The sequence below is a fragment of the Ornithodoros turicata genome, chromosome 8 (genome assembly GCF_037126465.1).
Source record: "Ornithodoros turicata isolate Travis chromosome 8, ASM3712646v1, whole genome shotgun sequence".
NCBI lineage: Eukaryota > Metazoa > Arthropoda > Arachnida > Ixodida > Argasidae > Ornithodoros > Ornithodoros turicata.
Window position 1 is genome coordinate 1,638,799 of NC_088208.1, and position 21,031 is coordinate 1,659,829.

A 21,031-nucleotide genomic window follows, 5' to 3' on the forward strand; every position below is an offset into this window, starting at 1 on the left:
ACGTTGTAGAACCGCTTCGCAAGATGCTTCGAAGAGAAGAACAGTTTGCCTGGCACCACGAAGCTGATAATGCGTTTCGGGAACTAAAAACCCTGCTGGCCACAGAGAACATCCTGCAACCTTTCGACCCTACCTTGGACGTCATAGTGACAACGGATGCATCATCCATTGGAGTAGGAGCTGTGTTGCAACAGAAAAAGGACGGTAAATTACGAACCGTTGCTTTTGTATCAAGAACACTGGCCCCACATGAAAAGAAGTACTCTGCAGGTGAGCGTGAGGCCTTAGCCTGTTTATTGGCTTGTGAGCGCTGGCACGTGCACTTATGGGGGCGACATTTCGTTCTTCGAACTGATCATCAAGCACTCGTGACGCTTTTATCTTCACAAGGGTCTGGTCACCGCTCGCTACGTATTTCACGGTGGTGTGCAAGATTACTGGCCTATGACATCGAAGTTCAGTACTACAAAGGCACAGAAAATGTTGTTGCGGATGCATTGTCTCGCCTTCCGATGAACGACGAGACTCGTACACAGTTCGAAGAATAAATTGTATCAGTTGTGACAGGTCCCATCAGTCGAGAAATACTGCAGGAGAAGGTAACAGAGGACTCAACGCTTCAAAGAATCAAGAAGTACGTCGCAGACGGTTGGCCGTCTAATACCCCTGACACACGGGCACATTCAGGACCGCTTATCTCAAGGCATTTTGGAAATTCCACAATTGAGATAGAGAACATTCACGCAGCACTGTTTCGCGCTCCCTGCGGCATCGAACTTGTTGCCCTATCTAACAAAACAGTTGAGATAAAAGGCCCTAAATGTGTCCGTCTGACAACGGTATAAGCAGTGCTTGGAAGAACAAGATATTCCGTACTTCCACGTAAGAGAAGAACTGTCCTGCATTGAAGACATACTTCTCCGGGAAGACCGAATAGTCGTACCAAGAGCACTTACCGAAGCGATAGTACAAAATGCTCATGAGTCTCATCCAGGCATAGTGAAGACAAAACAAAGATTACGAGACATCTTTTGGTGGCCTCGCATGGATGCGCAAGTGGAACGTGTGGTACGCAGTTGTGGAATCTGCAAAGCCGCGGATAAAACTGCCAACCGCTTACTCCCGTACCATTTCCAAGTATGCCGTGGGAGAGGCTTGCAATAGACATCCCCAGGCCATTCGAGAAGGCATCGCCAGATTGCAGATTTGCGGTAACACTCGTGGACTATTAAAGTAAGTGGCCACAAGTATTCTTCTGTCATGTCAGCCACTGTTATCACCTTTCTACAGCAAGTGTTCAGCAGAGGGGAATATCCACAAGAAATAGTCTCTGATAACGGGTCACAGTTCAAGTCAAGTGAATTTGAGAACTTTCTGAAAGAGCGAGGAATTAAACATCTCTGGGGGCTCCTCTTTGTACTACCCGCAAGGGAACGGATTAGTGGAACGGTTCAACCGCACGTTCAAACAGTATGTCCAACTGGCATCTTTGGAACGGAGACCCCTGCGCACGGCTGTTACAGAGTACCTCGGCGTGTTCAGAACTAACCCCCATAGCACCACTGGTCAGTCTCCAGCGAAACTACTACATGGAAGACGGCCACGTACGAGGCTAGGCATTGTTGGAATTCCGACTCGTCAAGATCCAACAGAAACATTACAAGCGTTAAGGGAACACGTGGAGCAGAAACAACAGTATATGAAGAGGATCACAGACGAAAGACGTCGAGCAAAAACCACTACTTTTCGTCCTGGTGACCTCGTACGCATTCGAATTAAGCCACGTTTCAAAGCAGAACCAGCGTACTCGAAGCCGGTCAAGATACTGAAACAGTGCGGGAAGCACTCATATCTTCTCCAAGGCAACAAGGTGTGGAACGCCTCGAAGTTAATCCTCGCCAGACAAGTTGACAGCTCTGATAAGCACATCCGCAATGCAGACAAACCAACGGTAGGAGTGGACCTCCACATGAGCTCCCTGTGGCAACATCTGGACCCGTCAGAGAGCCAGCACAACGAACAACCGCAGGCATCTGGCACATCTGCACCACGAACACAAGCACCTTATCAGCAGCGACATGCACCAGAGCGAGAAAAACGGAAGGCCCACGCCCAATCCCACACACCAAGACAGATACGGCGATCTACCAGGAACAAGTGTGGACCGAATCGTTTTCATTATTAACTGACTTTTTCTGTTTTTTCTTTCTTTTTTGGAAGGGGGGAATGTTGTGATATGAGATGGATGACGACGAGAAAGAATAAAGGCATTGAGTTGGGAGCACGGACGCTCGAGCACGGCTCATTCTTCGGGACTCGGCGACACCACAGAGAGCAAGCCCTTGAGTTCAGTAAGCCATCTGGTTGACGTTAACCTTGTGTGCGGTGTATCTGGATTTGCGCTGACCCGAATTAGGTCCATTGCTGGAGGGTGCGTAGCCCTCTCACGTTTACAGCGCTCTTTCTACAGTGGAAAGTGCGCTCTTGGAGGAGTATTTAATACAAACAATGAATTTGATTCATGGCTGTCTCAAATGATGCTATCCCGCTTTTCCCGGAAAACATCTCATTAAAAGTGCATAATGATTTTTTATAGCCCCGTGGTCATGTGCTTTTTCTTACAGGACATCCGCCATTCCTACGAATGATATAAGAGCCCCAGCTTAAAAAATGCAACAACGAAAAACAGCACCGTATATTTCCTGAGATCACTTTAAATCCCAGTAATTCCGCTCGTTGATGGGCTGTTCCTTAGAAATAGCTTAGAACCCGTTCTACACGGTTTCGTCTACAAGTCTTCAATACAGACGCGCTGTCTGAATTTTATTACACGCGCGATTGGATAGTTTTTTCGCAAAAGTCGTTGAATATGCCTATTCCCGATGGGACCTATTCAGATGTGGCGGTGTATCAGTAAATAGCGCAGACGTTAATTAACTTTCATAATTGAACCTCTGTATGCAATAAGGGGAGAAGTCGAATTATCCCCTTTTTAGTGTTTCTGTTGCAATGACATCTACATAGCAGTATGTACCTGCTAAATAAAATTTAGAACCATATTGCAATTTATTGACTGGCTACAGGAAGGTAAGAAACGGGAAATGCATATGTGTCAATGGGATAGACAGCCAGATCATGCCCCTTTTCTACACATGCATACAAATGGCGAGGCTTACATTTTGCTACGATGCGGAAATGAACTTCCACTTCCACTCGAAAAACATGTTCTTCCTACCTCACGTGACCGTGTCAGCAGTGCTACTGAGCGTTGTAATCGGAAAAACGTGCGCACTGTGCTAATAAGTCATATTTTGCTGGCCATACAGAACATTATTTTCAAGATAGCGCTCGTTTAGCAGCATGATGATAACGATATAGGCTGCTCCACTGCACGAAGGTCACTTCGGCCATCCTGCCGTCACCATGAAAGTCCGACTCGTGGAAATTGTTTTTGTTTTTGTTTTTTGTTTTTTTTCGAGCACAAAAACCCTGCACGTGCGGTGTTAAAAAGGGGATATGGCATGCTCCTGGATTTTGTTCCATTTCTTCTAAATCACACACACAGAAATGATGCGAATGGGACATGCATGTAAAGGAGACACATGCATATATGTTACACATTTTGCATTTGCGTTATTCGACGAAACTTACCTGCAATTATTTTACCAAATATTCACTTACAGTTTTCTCGGTTTGGGATTTCTCGACTTATCCCCTTATTGCATACAGAGGCTCAAGTAGTGAAAATACCTTGACTGCGTAATTGCTAAGATGTAGACAACAGCACTGATGGGAATACCCCGCATGAACCGAAATCACGCCTTTTTTGTGCTTTGTGAAAAATGTGGGAAAATACAAACTAATTGAGCACTGTGGTGCTTTCCCGGCCACTTCCCCTTCTCCTATCTCGGTGTCACCCTTTCTCAATAGACATTAGGGTCTTCCTCAAATCATGGCCCGCTTTCTCGTCAGAAGCGGGGGAAATTTCTCAGTCTACGTTTTCATAAACAAATGCCGATTTTTTTCAGTTATTATATTATTCCGTTATATATATATATATATCAGTTATTTCAGTCACGATCTGCTCGATCCTCCAAAGGCTCGATATGATGTGCTAAGTGTCATGCAATAAAACTAGCAGTCTATCAGTTTGAAATCCACGCAGATAACGACAATAAAATCACTGATTCTGCTGCTCCGTAAGTGTGTACGTAGCAGAGTTCGAGGTAACTCGTTACAGCAACTAAGTTCCTTTTTTTGGGTAACTTGTAAGTTAACTCGGCACTTTTGCGCCGTGGTAACTTTCAGACGAACTCGTTTCTTTTTCGTCAAACTTTTCCAAACTTGAGCTATGTTCCAAATTACTTTTAATTCGCTTCTCGCTCACGTTTGCATATTTTCTTGCTTTCTCCCCGGTTCAATCGTGGCATTTCATGCCATAAAACGTGATATTGACAGTATTCTATTCAGGAAGTAAGAACAGCTAGATGCTATAGAAATGAAGTTGAAGCCTTGTGAGTTCACAGTGAGTAAGATGCAAAGCGTTCGAATTGTTGGACATGAACGAAAACGATCTAAGCGTGTTGCACTCCTCCGCAGGCAACTCAAAGTCCAACTGAAATGAGCACGCGAGCTGCACTTGTGTTGTGCTATTTTGTGTTGCAAGTAACTTGGAAGTCACTCGTTCACTTTTTATATTTTTTTCATACTTCAGGTAACTATGAGTCACATTTCAGGCTCAATAACTTACATTTTTCAAACGGTAACTCGTAACGAGTTCTTTTTGACGGGTAACTTCTCGATCTGCGGTGCGTTCTAGCAGATTTTAGTAGAAGGAAAGTAACGATATCAACCAGGACGTTAGGAAGCGGTGTTGCTTTGAGGAATGGCATGGTACCAGTGCATTCAAAGGGTGAGAGCGAAAGTGTGATAGGAAAAAAAACGGCCGCGGAACTAGCGCACCGCTCGAAGACAGTGCGATTTCGCATTTTTGTTAACACCATATAGAAGAATACCACTGTTACGATTCGTGCTGACCAGACGTCGGCATTTCGGCCCCAAAGAACTCACGATCACGATCATCTGATAAGGCGAGCGTGAGGCTGAAGCCGACCAACACTCACGCTCAGGCTGATATGGCGCGTGATCGCTGTGCACCATGAGCGCGATACTGGATCGCGCTGATCCTCGCGCCACTGTTTATCGCAATCAGAACGTCGAACGAATGAGTTGATCGCGCATGCAGCTATCATCCCAAGCAGCAAAATGTACTGAAAGTCGAGTGCAAGAGGGGTGAACGGGTAGGTGGAAGGCCTTGAACAGACTCGTGAAACTAAAGAACATTGAAAAGACACATACCGTCCACCCCTATTGCACTCGACTTTCAGTACATTGTGCTGCTTGAGATCATGAGGGTGACTGCATGAGTGCCATCACGATATCAGCCAAAGGCCGTTCGTGTGATATCTAGGCATTATCGCCCTCACGCGATTATATGTAGTTGCGCTGTTGGCACATGGCACCTTGCACACACAGCAAAGGCAGGGAGGGCGTGAATTTCCTCTTGTGATTGTGCTTTCGGGCTAGAAATAGGCAAATCAAAGATCGCAATGGCAATAAAAAGGTGTTCGAGCCCGGGTGTGGGTCCTTTGGGCACTGGTTGTGCAGGCAACAGGTGTTGCGCCACTATACTGCAGCGAAGAATCATGTCTGATCGCGTTGACAGGTTGCAACAGGTTCACAACGACACAGTCGTTGTCGAAGACAAGATACGAAAAATCAGAGACGTCGGAGCATGATACGAACAGTTGAGAAATCATCCAAAGACGAGCGTTATGCAAATATCGCCTCTTATATTTGAACTTTATGGGCAGGGGCATGTTGAGGGTAGACAGCAGTGAAGCAGAGCATCAACCATAATATAAAACTAATCAGAATGGAACTGAACACACGGCGTAGCGAACGCGTCCAGAAAGTCGGCGCTTCCCTGTACTTTGCGCTTTTGCAGAATGACATGATCGCGGAGGGCGATCATGCAATAATCGCGCTCAGGGCAAACAGCCTGATCGCAATCACATTGTAATTCCCATGAGTGCCTGCAGAGGCGCGGCATCGTTATCGCAATACAGGAATCACGAAATACAGATTACTGCCGTGAGCGCGATCGCGAACACCACAGCTTTTCTTGATGTTATTTCAACGCGCCGTGATTATCGCAAGGGCACTTGAATGACGATTGCAATCACAGCCACACTCATCCCTTTGGTGATCGTGATGCCGGTTATTTTGGGTTATCGCGATCATGCGTGATTTCGCAGAGGTCTGGTGCTGATTAGACTTCTCAGGGTTATGCTCTACAAATCGCAATTGTGCGCTCAAGTTCTTTTCACGACTTATGAATATTAATTATAAAAGTAATCAACGAATGCACTAATTCATGATACACCACCACATTTGAGTAGGACGTAAGCGGAAATAGCTATATGCGACGATTTTTGGGAAACAAACCGCGATCTTAATGAAAATTCTGGTCAGTCCCACATGACTCACCATGGAGCGTCACGTGACCCTGTCCTCCTCTCATGTCCTCATGTCATGAAAGGAGGGGCTTTTTTTTTCTTTTTACCTCGCTGTAACATTAGAGATTTCGGCTTCCGGTGTATTCGACTAAGTTCGCGACGGCCTTCCTGGTTCAGTAAAAAAATCGTTGTGGTGACTAGGCAAATTTCAGAGTTCAATTCAGAAGTTTCAATTTATTGCAACTGAAATTCGACAAAAAAATTTTTTTAAGATCGCAAACCTAATTCCGGCACGGGTGCCTTTGACCGCATATTTTTCCGTTCTACCGTTTTGTTATAACCCCCAAATGACATGGTTCGTGGCTGGAATACGCGCGTCAGAAAAAGCTGAGTTTCCCTTTTTTTTTCGCTCCTTACTTTTGTAGCGGGAAATGAATTTTTCCGTGCTGGGCTAAACAAAACCCGTGCTTCCCGAATGGGTCGAAAAAATGTGCCGTTGACTATGCAATTTCCGGACTTTAATTCCGGAAATTAAATTTCATATGGCTAAAAATTCAAAAAAGTGTTCTCACGCGACGGCAAAAACTCTTTGAAGGTGAATACCGTTGACCCCTTAATTTTCCGACGTGTAGATTTTCAAATATAATTTTTTGACACGTTACGTGAGACACCCTGTATATATATGTTGCTGAGAAAGAGGCGGAAGCAGATTGATTTTAGGGAAGTTATAAATCCTTGTTTGTTACGTAGGGAGACGTGAAAAAGGGTTTTGACAGGGCTACTGTCTATGGGCGAAAAAAGTGCCACTGTCGAAACTTGGACCCTTTGCCTTTGCGCTATTATCGTCTCCCTACGTAATAATCTAGTTTTTGTTACTTCCCTGAAATCTTCGTCTTTTTCTGCAACTTGTGTATAATTTCGTGACCGTTTTCCCCCTCAATGTGAATACACATCACTCACCCTAGTTTCAGACCTCACCAAATTGTCCCGTCTGAAGCTACGCGCAAGGGCTTGGAATATCCGCTGGCCCTGAGCTATAGAAAGACGTGTCCACATCTATGAGAGGTGGTATACGACAGCAATGGAAGCTTTTCTTTTTTGTGTGGTACCCATTTTGGCCGTCTGAAACGCGATGGCGTGCCTTTGTGCTTGTATTTCGAGAAAGCAACGTGTTCCATAGAAATTGCCGTCCTCTTCGAACGTGTTCATCGCAGGAATGAAAGCTGAACCTGTCTTCTACGGTTTTTTTCGTACATCTGTAGTATGTCCCAGTTCTTTTTCTTTCTTCTTCTTCTTTTTTACACGATCGACTGCCTCAGTGTGCCTTCCGAAGCGATTGCGTCCTTCTCCTTCAAGATGACGACATGTTGAGCTGTTGCCTCAGTATTGCATATGTCAATTCTGGCTTTCATGTACCCTGGTTCGATCTGAGGCCCCTGCCTTTCGTGTTTTTCAGGAAGAGAGTTTTGAGATTTCGGCGAGGCAAGGGCATAATTTTAATCCTGAATGGCTTATTAATGGGCACAATGACAACTTACTTCCCATTGCATCCGGGTCTATAGTTCATCGTAAGAGGAAGGCCAAGGTATATCTAAACTTGTAGGGAAAACAAGCGAAAATACCAAGTCAGACCCACCGACAAAGCTACCAGGAAGAGGCGCGAGCGATCCTGTGGGCGTTGGTAGTAGAGGCACGATTGTAAACAGAAAAACGTTACAACATGGGCATGGCTAATTATGTGTGTACTAACACGTTATCCATAATTTCAATGTAGAAAAAAAAACTTTCTGTTGCACCACTCGTGGAAATATACGAAATGATCTACCACCTGAGTACATTTCCGCGTCCTGCTCCCTTTGCGCATGTGTCACAGTGGGCGTGTTTATCCGTGCATCTCTGTATCCGCGCCGTGTGTCCGTGCTTTATGACACGGTGTTCGTACACTTCTTGGGTTAAACAGGAAGCGACGTTCACATCTCGGAGCTGTAGACCAAGAATTACACGTGTGAACAGATAAATACGAGTACAATGCATCCCCTGTTGCTGGCACCGGGGAAAAAAATCGTCATGGGACAAGCGGCCATGATAGCGTGAGCGTTAGTAGGAATCAGCTGTGCACCAACAATGCCATGTTTCGTTGCAATGTATAATGCAACCTATAATGGCCACGCACTGAATAAATGCAAACGTCTAATCACTTCATGCAACGTATAGCTCTATGGTGAGAAAAACATTCCTGATTTCTGTGTGGTCATCACGATGCCCTTCAGTCTGGAATTGTATAAATCTGTGATAACTGTATGTATTTCGAAATGATATTTTTCATTAAACCTGATATGATTTATTTTTCTGTGTTATCGTCTGGTGTTGTTCCCTTGTGAGTAAAAGGGAATACAACACAAACAAAGTGCCCGAATGTAAACGTGCCATGGTTAATTATGCACTACTTATTATTCATAGTGCTGATGTCATATCCAACGTCATGTATTTACAATCGTAGTAGTCCGTGCAACCGTCTCTATCATGGCGTCATTCTGAAGAGATGGGAGTTGCTCTACCTGTTCAGATATACCTTGGGAAGGCCTCGCGTTGTAGAATGCTTTAATATTACAGAACAACAGCAGAAAGAGCATCTTTAACCGGTATCTTTACAAGAGCAAGGCGCGTGGGGTCAAAACCACTCGTTCCTCTTTTTAAGTTTCATTGGTTGATCCTTTACGCTCTTGTTCGCGCTAACATGGCTTTCATTGCATTTTAATCAAACTTTCATATCAAGTAATGCACGTCCCACGAAGAGCGCGGATTAAGCATTACAGTGCTTCCGACGGGTGAGATAACTTGTACTTGGATGCCTTTCTTTTTCTTTTTTAACCGCTTCTCCCATATTACGAAGTGTATTCATATGGTAATGCGGTGTCTGTCGTCGCTGGCTAGTTCAAGTCTTTTATTTCTCGTTATACAATAGCAATACGCATAAAAGCAGTTTTTGAAGACCGTCTGTAAAGTTATTTATAGTGCCTGTAAGCGCCAATTTGGTATGATTCGGAATGTTGATGATGATCAGGATTTTTCTGGCGCAGAGACTACAAAGTGATTCGGAATGTTATCCACTGATTGGTTCAGGCTGTTGGACGCGAGACACGATATGAACGGTTGGCTGCAATTCTCCGTCATCTTCACCCCGTTTCACACCAAAGCGCTCAAACGCCCTCGATAATTCCAGAACAATCATATGCGAGGAACGTGACGACGTTTGCGCGACTTTATACTTTTGGTGCAATGGCGTTGCAGCATCTTTCCTCTGTCTACGGGAGTTATGGACTAATATATGCGCCGCTATTTTATTTTTGCCGTTAAAAAGAAAAAAAAAAGTTCCTTGAAGTTGCTGCGGACTCTGCTTTTTTTTTCTCGTTGCTTTGGCAGAGACTCTTATTTAGGACGTTATAATGGGAAGCCGCGTAAAAGAAAGCATGTAAGAAAAATTACTCGCTTGTTGAGACTCAGAGAAGACCACGCAAGCAACATAAGCGGGTTTTTGTAAACCGCACACGAACGGCGCACGAAAGACATACTAACGCGTAGGCCCGCGCAGACATACTAGAGCTCCATATTTACGGTTCGGCATGACACGGTCGTCACGAGTTTGCAACGCAATGTAAACAGTCCACGAAGCGGATATCAACGTGCGTCATTCACGGATACAGTTTCCATCCTGAATGCAATAGTTGACGTGAACGTCAAAAGAAAAGCTTCAGCTAACACGTTTTGTCTACACTGAAAAGCGCATATTTATTACTCGCGGACAGACAGCAGAAAACAGGAAAAAAGATCTGCGCAAGGTCCACAATTTTTATTGGATTGCGTTTGTTGGCTAAATTGTTTTTAATTCTGTGTAAGAAGAGCATTCACCATTGTGCAATAAAAGCTCACGAAATAGTCAGGCAACTATAACGTAAAATCTCTAAGCACACACCTATAAAGGTAATAGGATATAAGCATATTGCATTGTAGCTGCTATAAAAGCGCAATCCAGAGGATATGACGTCCTTGTACTGTTACCATTCCGTTTCGGAATCGTTGCGTCCCAACGTCGATCCTACGCGTGTCAGGCTCGTTGAAATCGTTTATAGTAGAATAACCGTCCATTGTACTCTAGATAATGTACCTGCAGCGGTTATCTGGACGTCGAGATAGAGCTAACAGGCACAGGCGGCCAGATAGGTGGCACTGAAATAAAACGCGGAAAAATTAAGATCTTGAAATTCGGTCATGAAAATATGCGTGACGTCGTGTTTCTGAGTGCCGAGATAGCCCCTTTTCGGTATCAGAAACTTCCACGCTGGCTGTATTGTTTCTTCTTCTTGAACCTATATTTCCGCTCAGTTTGGAAAAGAATTGTATTTTGAGCGCTCAAGTTTGTCGAGGACAAAAAGAATAAAAATTAGAGTTCTAATGGTCTCTGATTGGAATTACGAGCAATAAATTAGAATTCCACGGGACGGACTTTTGAGAGGACTTGTTCTGCGGAAATGTTTTCTCCGAGGACGATTCTGCTTGGGACTTTTTCTCCTAGACAGGCTAGCACGTAACCCGTTATGAGCAATTGCGTTACTTGTAATCAATTACTTTTCTGAGTAATTTTCCGAGTAATCAATTACATTTCGGAGTAATAGATTACTCAGTAATTCATACCTTTTAGCAGAGGTGTCTTTCAGATGTCCTGCCCCATGTCAAGCTTCGTCAGCCATTTTTGGGCGGAGGTCATTGTATTAACGTTCCAAAACTAACATATTCCTTGCTTCCTAATCTCTTCCTGCGACGCCTGTGTGCTGGTATACCTGAGACTTTGGAGGTTTAGTAAGTCGTGGACAAGTTCCTCGCAATGCTCTTGACAAATCGGGCCTTCTCGAACGATAAGCACAGTACGCCTATGTGACGCCTCCCGGCTTTGGAGCAGACGGAGCACAAAGGGATGGGAAACGCTAACGTGGGCACCCGCAGAGGCAGAGAGATTCAGCACAAAAGAAGCAACAAACATTTAATGTGGCAAATGCGATACACGATGTAGACGATGGAAATGCTCAGACAGATCTACTACTGCGTTCCTAACCTAAAGAGGACCCCGGCACGGTGACAAAGTCAGTGCTCTCACCGAGTGCGTCGTCTCTCGTCACACAGCCATGAATCCTTGATTCGGGGCGAGATTCCCGTCCGAAGCGTAGGGGCCGATGACTGGCTGAAGCGAGGATCCCGGCGTCGACAAAAGATAGGATGCTTCTCCAAGAATTCTCAGTCCTGGGTTGTGACGTCTTTCGAATTATGGGGCGGTGGCCGATTCAGGAGAAAACTACAGCAACTTACTGGCCGCTGAACCTCGGTTCTGGCGATCAGTCGCTTCGTTTTCTATGCTTCCTTTCCGTGTCCGAACCAACCGCCTCTTCGCTTCGTTTTCGGGGGCTTTTCTTTTCGCTCTTTATTTTTCTTCGTGGACACTGTGTTGAAACCGGGAACACCCGAAAACATGTGGCCGAACGTTTGCAGGACGAGTCCTCATGGCCCCCTTGGCACTGCAACTTCGCGCAAGGCGTGTTACAGTTGCCTCCCTCGGGAAAGCCATTTCACTTCTCACAGAAGCAAATCCTGAAACCGTCACACCTACAGATGTCACACACGTTTTTGTTTTTCCTCTTCTGTCCATCTGTCCTGCTGCTCAACTTTTTTTTTCCTTTTCCTTTCTCAAGCACAGAAAGACAGGTATCATTTAAGCGAACGACCGAAGTAACGCGTTACTTTTCTACTCGTTACTCAATTACATTTGGAGCCGAGTAATTGGCAACGGTAATCAATTCGTTTTTTTTTTTTTTCGAGTAACCGGCACACGTGTGCTACAAGAATGGTTCATCCGGTTCCCACTCTGTAAAATATCACCTTCGCAAAAGTCCTCATCATCGTCATCCTTTTTTGTTTTGTTTTTTCATGGTAAGTGTTTTGTATTGCCAAGTGTTCCACGCCGTGTGTTTAATTCCACTAGAGGACTGTTTTTACGCTGAGTTCTTGTCGCGTGAATGCCCCCGCTGTGGCAGGCTTGCTTTATCAATGGAATGACAGTATGCACGGTACGAAGCCCGCGTGAGCTTTTCTTATAGGTCGTCTTTGGTCACGTGGTGTTCGGCGCACTACTTTGGAATCGCACAATATAACTACACACATCGGGACGGGCAGTGTTTGCGCTCAGCAGAGACACTCGGCTACCTGCGCGACGCACGAGCAAAAAGGAAAAGAAAAATAAATCTGTCACATTTCACTCATCCTGTTCTGGATTAACATTGGAACCGAGATCTCTTACCTTGTATTTAACTCACTAAAAGGGGATTATTGTTATTGGAACATTCACCACGTCACCACCTCACGTTTCCATAAAAGGAATTCATTCAACGCTTCATCTCGGCTCAAAGTTAACCAGAGTTAACGTAACCGCTGAGGTTTTTATTCATTTATTTATTTTCAAATACTACGAGCCGGGCCGACACTGCCTACACTGTGAACACCCCCCCCCCCTACGAAAGGGGGGTTCACAGTGTAAACAAATAATCAACAAAACAACTTAACACGCACACGCACAAAAGAAACACTCTTACAGGAACTTTAGCAATCTCAACCAGCGCAAATGTTGTCAACTGGGTCTTGGAATACTAGAGTAATTTCGCTCCGAACAATACCGATAGGCAAAGAATTGCACTCAGGAAGAGCGCACACAAAAAAGAAGAAGAAAACGATTACGTTCAATCCTCGATATCTGAATGCCCACGTTTAACGAACAGGTACCACAAGTTTTCACATACATTTCCCCCTCGTTTTATGAACCTCGATATCCAAAGGACGAATGGAATTTCTTGAAACCAACTAGGAGTTGCGCAGCGTTTTTGCCCTCAATTTATGAACGCCGGATCGTTCCGAGCTCAACGTAAATCTTCAAAGTGATGGTTCCGTGGTCTAGTGAATGACGCCGAGACGGATGAAGCTTTTTAACTTTCTACCACCCCTTGTAAATCCGAACGCCAAACGAGTTTTACGGGGCTGGACCAAGTGTTCCTGACCTCTATTTATGAATAAGGTAGCCGCAGTCACCCGTAGGTTAACAAACGCAGATCAGCAGTGAAACTATGGGGTGAGAAGGACCATTATTGACGTGGTCCCCATCTGTGTCAGCTATTGTGCGAAGCGAGCAAGAGTGGCTCAGTTGTTCACTGGACGGAGGACTTTTCCTCCACACTTGGAAGCATCGCGAGCCCGAAAGAAGCGCCTTACGGCGGGTCGTACACAATTCAGCATTGCATAATAAGAAGGGTGCCAATACTCTGCAAAATTGATACAGCAGGAGGCATGGTCAATAGCAAAATTTCACACTGCATTATAAACACAGTCCGAACTCGCCAATACTGTTGCATCGGCCTGATAGTACTCATTTAGAGGAATTTTCGGTTTATTAATCCCTCGATTTATGAAGGATTTTCCGGGAGGGCGTTCATCAATCGAGGGTACGAGCGAATATTGTTTGTAAAGAAAAGGATGACACGTATATAGTGTAGGGTTGTATAGTGCTGAAATACAAAGTTACTTCTCGATGTGTCAAATAAGAGCTTTCTTCAAAGGCACTCATAAGAGCAAGTATTGAGTGTCGTCTATTGCATGCATGATAGATACAAGGTAATCGCTTCTTTCGTAATCTCTTTTTTCTTTTGCTCCACCAATGGAACAGTCGGTGCCAACATATTTTGGCCGACGTGCCAGGCAAAAACGGCAAAAGATAATACTTGATCCGCCACGAGAGGAGGTTCTATTCATCTTGTCGTTTCTTTTTACCCACCAAATGCTCATAACCTCCAAACCTCCAAACGCCCATATGTACCGAAAAAAAAAAAAGATGGTGGTTTTGAGCTTTTGGTGGTTTTGAGCAGGAGGGGAGAACCGGCTCAAAACCACCAAACGTCCAGAACTCCCGAATGCTCATATGCACCGAAAGGCGGGAGACCACAAGGGCCGATTCTTCCTCTCCAGCATTTGGAACAAGGTCATAGGGTGAGAAAGGTGGAATGAATGGCGACTACCAAGGCCGCTTAATGTGTCAGTTTGAAGTTAATGTAACAGCTTGGTCCTTCTTGCGCGCCTTCTCGTTTATGGATTTCAATTTGAGCTTTATTTTCATAGACACGGAGGCAGCCTAGGACGAAAGACCTGATTCTAGTTCCAAAGGCACTCGGCTCCTAGGGCTGTAGCAACAAAAAACGTACGTGGCCTCCTCCGAATATATGTCCGGGTTCACTTACAATGCAGAAGCTGAAACACGATATGTATGTAGGTTTTACATTATGTAGGTTAGGTTATCTAGGTACATTAGGTAGGTTTACACTATGGAGTAGACGGCGTTCCATGTTCATTATATTATCCGTCCATCGGTCACATTTTCTCTTTGACGTTTTTCGCTTAGACGTTGTCAAGCCACACTCTACCTCCGGTAGGCGAGTTTAATCCACTGTGGTGATGATGAGAGGTGACCATTATGATCGCAGACCAATTAGAAGGTTTGCACAAGTAATTTTACTGTTTGTGGTGGGTATTAGAAAAGGAATAATGCTTCATTATTAGATGGAGTCTTCGTTGGCGCTTGCAATACAGGCAGTCAATGTTGGTCCAATAGGGAGCCTGGTTTTCATGTTGGACGAATACTGGCAGTCCACATTGGTCCAATGTTGGACCAATATTCGTCTGCTCCCTGGGTTGTGGACATGACGCAGGGATGGGCATAAATACATTTTTTGAGTATTTAAATATAAATACAAAATACTTTGTTGAAACGGGTATTTAAATATTCATAAATACTTTTCAATATGAGTATTTAAATACAAAATATAAATACAGTGTTTAAATACCGCAACTACTACCATAAATACTGTGAGGAAAATGTCATCTGGAACTACAGAAATAACGATGATCGTAACAACAAATCAGCAACGAACAATTGCATTTATTTGTTAGATTACCATGGCGATTTTAATACTAGAAGTTTCTCGAAGACTGCATCTTTTAGGCATCTTCTGTTCAGCCGTACAATCGGATTCGCAAAGGAGAACAGCGTCTCCACAGGTGCCGATGAAGAAATGATTGTATTAAATTTGACGAAGATGCTTCGTACAACAGGGTAATTGGGTAGTCGCGACCGTTGACCGCAAAGTGAGAAACTTGCCGTCTAATATGGTTTGCCGCATGCGCATGCTAGCGCAAACACGGCATAACTGCGCCCCAAACTCAGTCTTCTTCCCGAAAGGTCAAATGCAACGCAACTTTAAGATACGAGTCAGTATATACTGTATTTAGGAGTATTTACAAGAATAAATACCCGAAAATTGGTATTTAAATATAAATATAAATACATTTTTCGAGTCTGTATTTAAATACAAAATATAAATACATGTATTTATATTTTAAATAGTATTTTATTTACAATGTATTTAAATACTGCCCATCCCTGACATGACGTCACTCTGTTGGAACTATATGGCAAGCAAGGGCAATATTTACCAATGGACAGCAAACAAGTTACTTAAGAATAACGCCTGTAATGCCAGGGCGATATTATTTAGGCTGAAAAATATCCTTAAATATGTGATAACACAGAATTTATTAATACTCAATAGGTACTCGCTGTTTACTTGCAGAGCTACATTATTATTATTATTATTTATTAATACCGTGAGCCCTACCGGGCCGTTACAGGAGAGCCACATGTTCACACAGATAACATATCAGTACATCAAGGAAACGCTTTAAACATCAATACACGCAATTACTACCATGCTACACAACACTTTCTAATAGCCGAGTAAACACAGACTAAGAACACACTTCACTAAGCAGAGGAACTGGCAACCGGTTCCACTCCTCCAGCATTCTCACAAAGAAAGAGAACTTGGATAAGTCCACTCTGCTCTGATATGGCTTTAACATATGCTGATGAGCTGACCGTAACGGTCTTTCTTGTAACTTTGTAGACATATAGCGAGCAGCATCAACCCCCAGCTGACCAGTATAAATCGCATAAAACATTTTAAGTCGATTTAGTTTCCTACGTTTCACGAGGGTATCAAGGTTTGCGCGATTTCTCAATTCAGTTACGGGTGTAAGCCTACTGTATGAAGAAAATATAAATCTTAACGCCTTATTTTGTACGCTTTCTAATTGATCAATGTGCTTTTTGCAAATCATCGGGCACCCTCTCGTAGTTTCCGTTCTAGAGTAAAACGGCTCACGTTCGTTGCGTCCAGAAAAATTCCACAGGAGAACAGGGACGCTCGATGGCTACATCACGATCATGCCGAGATGAGTAAATTATCTGAATCTCTGGGAGATATACAAAGAAAAGTTTAATTTTCTACAATGCTTTCTATCGTTCGTATACAATTATTGCACCCTATAGTTTTGGGGACCACGACATATGATAAATTACACTATCTGTTAAGGTTACGGAAAAACAGTCTTAGCAGCAGAGCGCAGCAAATTGATAATTTCTAGAACGTGTAGAAAGACCGTTTGTCAAGTTTAATATCATTCAAAGTTGTATCACTACCGAATACTCGCAATCCTGAAACCTGCACAACGTAACCTTTATTGAATTATTAAAACTTGGAGTTTCCTCGTCCAGCATACGTCACGAGGGTACCTGGAAAATTCCACTCTCAAGAAACAACTACAGTAATCCAGAGCCGCCCCATGAAGTGCCCGTAAGCTTAAAAAGAAATAGAAGAGTTCATATCTTGAAACACAGACATTTGTCCAAGTGAGAGAAATTGGTGTTGATTAGGTATTCCTACTACGTTAACTATACATGATTTATGTTAGTCATTTGCGAAGATAAGATGAATTATTATGATGAATAAGATGAATTGGTTAGGTGTCGCCTTGGGTGGCTTTTTCCTGCGTATTTTTCCTTGACAGTTGTCCCCTTTAAAGTTTCCATTCGTAGACGACTATACTTTTTTGGTTTGGCGAAGGAAGTGTAGCGACACGAGAAAGCATCCATTGGGCTTACCAATGCATTGTTATTGGCCGTCCGTTCGGCCCACTGCGACAAGAGCTACCAACCAATAAACCTTCGCTGAAAATAATAAAATTGACGTTCACAATGAGGTTAGAAAAATGGTCAATTGTAATCAGCTGGGAAAAAGTGTACATTTGGTGCAAACAACAGGGAATTCGTCTGAGTCGCATCGGTAAGCGAGACTTCGTTGGACTATCAACGCACACAATTTGAAACATGAACGCACATCCCGAAGTCTTGCAGAGTTCAAATATTTTGAAAACCTGATAGAAAAAGGATGACTTGATTACTGCTACGACATTCCCAAGAATCCGCGCCAAAACGTAAAGCAGGCTTCACGTAACCCACTAAGGCATTGGGTGAAGCCCAACTCCACCCTGCCCATTAGCTCCATGTATTTGGAACACATTTTTATAAATAATTTCGTTTCTATTCAAGTAATTGATATGCACTCGAGGAATTGCTGGGTATGCTATGAAATGAGCAATTTCACCAAATTAGAACGCTATGTGAACAGTTGTGTTGGTTCCATGGGGGGCTACTGAAATACATGTATCTCTATGAAGAAATGCGATCCTATCAGGAACCAACAGATATTTCTCCACGAACAAATAACTTTGCAGATTTGTAATTGCATGCTTGCAGTATAAGAAACCCAGAGCGCATTTTGATAAGCGAAATAGTTTGCGAGATATAAGACCCCAAAGTTGGCCAACATGGCGAAAGAATGAGCCCAACGCACCGGCGTAGGCCACGAAATATTTCTATGTACAAACATAACGCTTCCAGTCATGTTATCTCATTACATGTTTTATTAGAATCACAGAAATCATGTTGATGAATTAAATAGCTTACGGGTCATAACGCGATAGAAATACCGCACCCGGTGACGACGGCCGCTCTACGCGAAAATTTGGGGAAGCGCGCCGACGCAGGGAGCCTACAGTATTTAATGCCGAATCGAGAAATTTTTAAATGTGACACTTCTATACCAGCAGTACATGAATCCCAGAGTGCATTTTGATAAGCGAAATAGTTTGCGAGATATAAGACCCCAAAGTATGCCCAAATGACGAAAATTGTTCCCAACGCACCGGCGTAGGCGACAGAATATTTCTATGTACAAACGCGAACAGCATCGCCTGGGGAGAAACACCTGTTATTATTGTACACACCGTCACACAGACAATCCTTTCTGGGAGGCTCTTGCCATTCAGTCCTCTCGACATTTTGTTAGTGGGGCACCGATGGCGTGTTTGGAGCACCTCTTTGTCATGCGTTCAGTTGACCTGTTTCCTAAATGCTATCAGAACTTTCTACATCGCTTTGCCCGTGCCCTGTTTTCACCTTTTCATCCTCGCTTGCTCAGCATTTTGTCATGGTTTTCCATGACGTGGTGCACGGGCTTTTCCATCAAGGTTCTCGTTATATGATCTAAACCCGTCCGCAGTCACATTGTCCCCCTGGAAGTCACTCTAATCGCCGATCCGAGTACTTTCAAAAGCCCTGTTGTTGTTGCTCACTCTAGTTGCAATGAACTGTAGCTCCGACGTTGGATTTCAAGCAACCACAGAAACGCATGTAAGAAAATATGACAGGGGAAACAAGGTGAATACATAAAGAAAAGAAGAAAAAAAAAAGATTTTGCACACCTAGTGCAAATTCTTGGCAGCGGAAGGGGGAATTATATTTACCTAAGCAAGTAAAGACCAGGACTTGTTGAGGCAAGCAGATAATTTGGGACATGAAGTATCGCAAAAAACTTTGTCCCACAGTCTTAGGAACGAACTTCACCACATAGCACGCTCCTAGCCAACCATCATGTCAGATGATATCGTTATCTGTCCTGGTTTCCTAAAAGCAGGAGGCGCACGCCTTTTTTTTTTTTTTTGTGTGTGTGTGACAATTAGAAACAGCGTAAGTGTCGCAAAAGCTTACGCCACCCGTTTTCAACAAATCAGGGCAGATAACGATATGATTCGATATTATGGTTGGCTAGGACAGTGCTATGCGGTAAAATTCATTTCTCCAAGCGGAGAAAAAAAATTACCCTTGTTTTGTGTGCGGAAGAAGAGGCCCTCACTGGGCGTGGCTGCGGATAACTTCACGGCCGACCGAGTGCTACCATTCGCTTTCCCGAGTAGTTGGAATTCATTTTCTCCCCCTTTTTTTCGTGCGTTCACTGATAATGAAATTTGCACACCGTTCAATGAGTACACTCTTAGAAATGAACGTCATCGGATAGCACGCTCAAAGCCAGCCATCATCTCGAATGATATCGTTATGTGCTCCGATTTGTTGAAAACGGGAGGCGTACGCCTTTTTTTGTGATACTTATGCTGTTCATAATTGTTACAAAAAAGCCGTATGCCTCCCGTTTTTATTAAATCAGGGCAGATAACGATATCATTCGAGATGATGGTTGGCTGGGAGCGTGCTATGCGGCGAAGGCCATGTCACGTCGAGACTGGGAGGTACCCGGGTTCGAATCCCGGTGCCGGCTGTGCTGTCTGGGGTTTTTCCTGGGTTTTCCTCAGACGCTTTCAGACATATGTCGGCACAGTTCCCTTAGAAGTCGGCCCAAGACGCACATTCCCCGTCAGTCGTGACGTTGCCCACCTACGTGAGGCCGACAACGGCAAGCCCTTTCACCATCACCACCACCACCACCTTCATTTCTAAGAGTGTAACATAAAAGCGATATCATTTGTTGCGGCGCGCTTCCCCAAATTTTCGCGTAGAGCGGCCGTTGTCACCGGGTGCGGTATTTTTATCGTAATACAACCCGTAAGCTATTTAATCTCTCAACATGATTTCTGGGATTCTTATTAAACAGGTAGGGAAGTAACATGGCTGAATGTTTCACCCTTCCAAATATAGAAATAAATCTTTTCGTTCCCTACGCCAGCGGATTTGGCTAAAGTTTCGTCGTATAAGCTAACGTTGGGGTGTTATATATCTCGATCTATTTTACTTATCCAAACGCACTCTGGGATTCTAATACTACAGGTATAGGAGTGGCCATTGTTGAAATTATCCCGGGTCTGCATTGAAACCCAGGTCCCCCAAACTCACCTCGGAAAAGCGTGCAACGAAGAAGGCCGCCACTAGATACCCCACTGTTGCCGTTCCGGATCACTTCAGCGCGCTAAGTTTAGCGGCAAAATGTTTTTGTTGTTTCTGCGAATGAATCTAGTCTTTATATGTCCAAATAAAACGCGTATAACAACTTTCTCTGTCGTGTTTCACTTTTTGGTCCCTTTTTAAACGTGTTGAGCGATCGGAAGGATCTAGTGCACGGCTGCGTGCATCACATAGCGTACCTGTCGTACCAGGCGCCGCAGGCGCTGCAGTCGTCCATTTCTTCTTCGGTGACTTGGCCTGGCTTGGAGTGTGCTTCAACTGGATCTTTAGCGCG

General features: G+C 44.0%; 1 protein-coding gene across 1 annotated transcript in view; it reads left to right on the plus strand.

The window, feature by feature from the left end:
- The first annotated feature begins 2,278 nt into the window (after positions 1 to 2,278).
- LOC135366384 (calcium-activated chloride channel regulator 1-like) overlaps positions 2,279 to 21,031 on the plus strand; it is a 94,323-nt gene continuing 75,570 nt past the window's right edge. The window contains exon 1 of the mRNA XM_064599066.1: positions 2,279 to 2,351. The gene's annotated coding sequence lies outside the window, so the exon portion shown is untranslated. The remainder of the gene's footprint in view (positions 2,352 to 21,031) is intronic.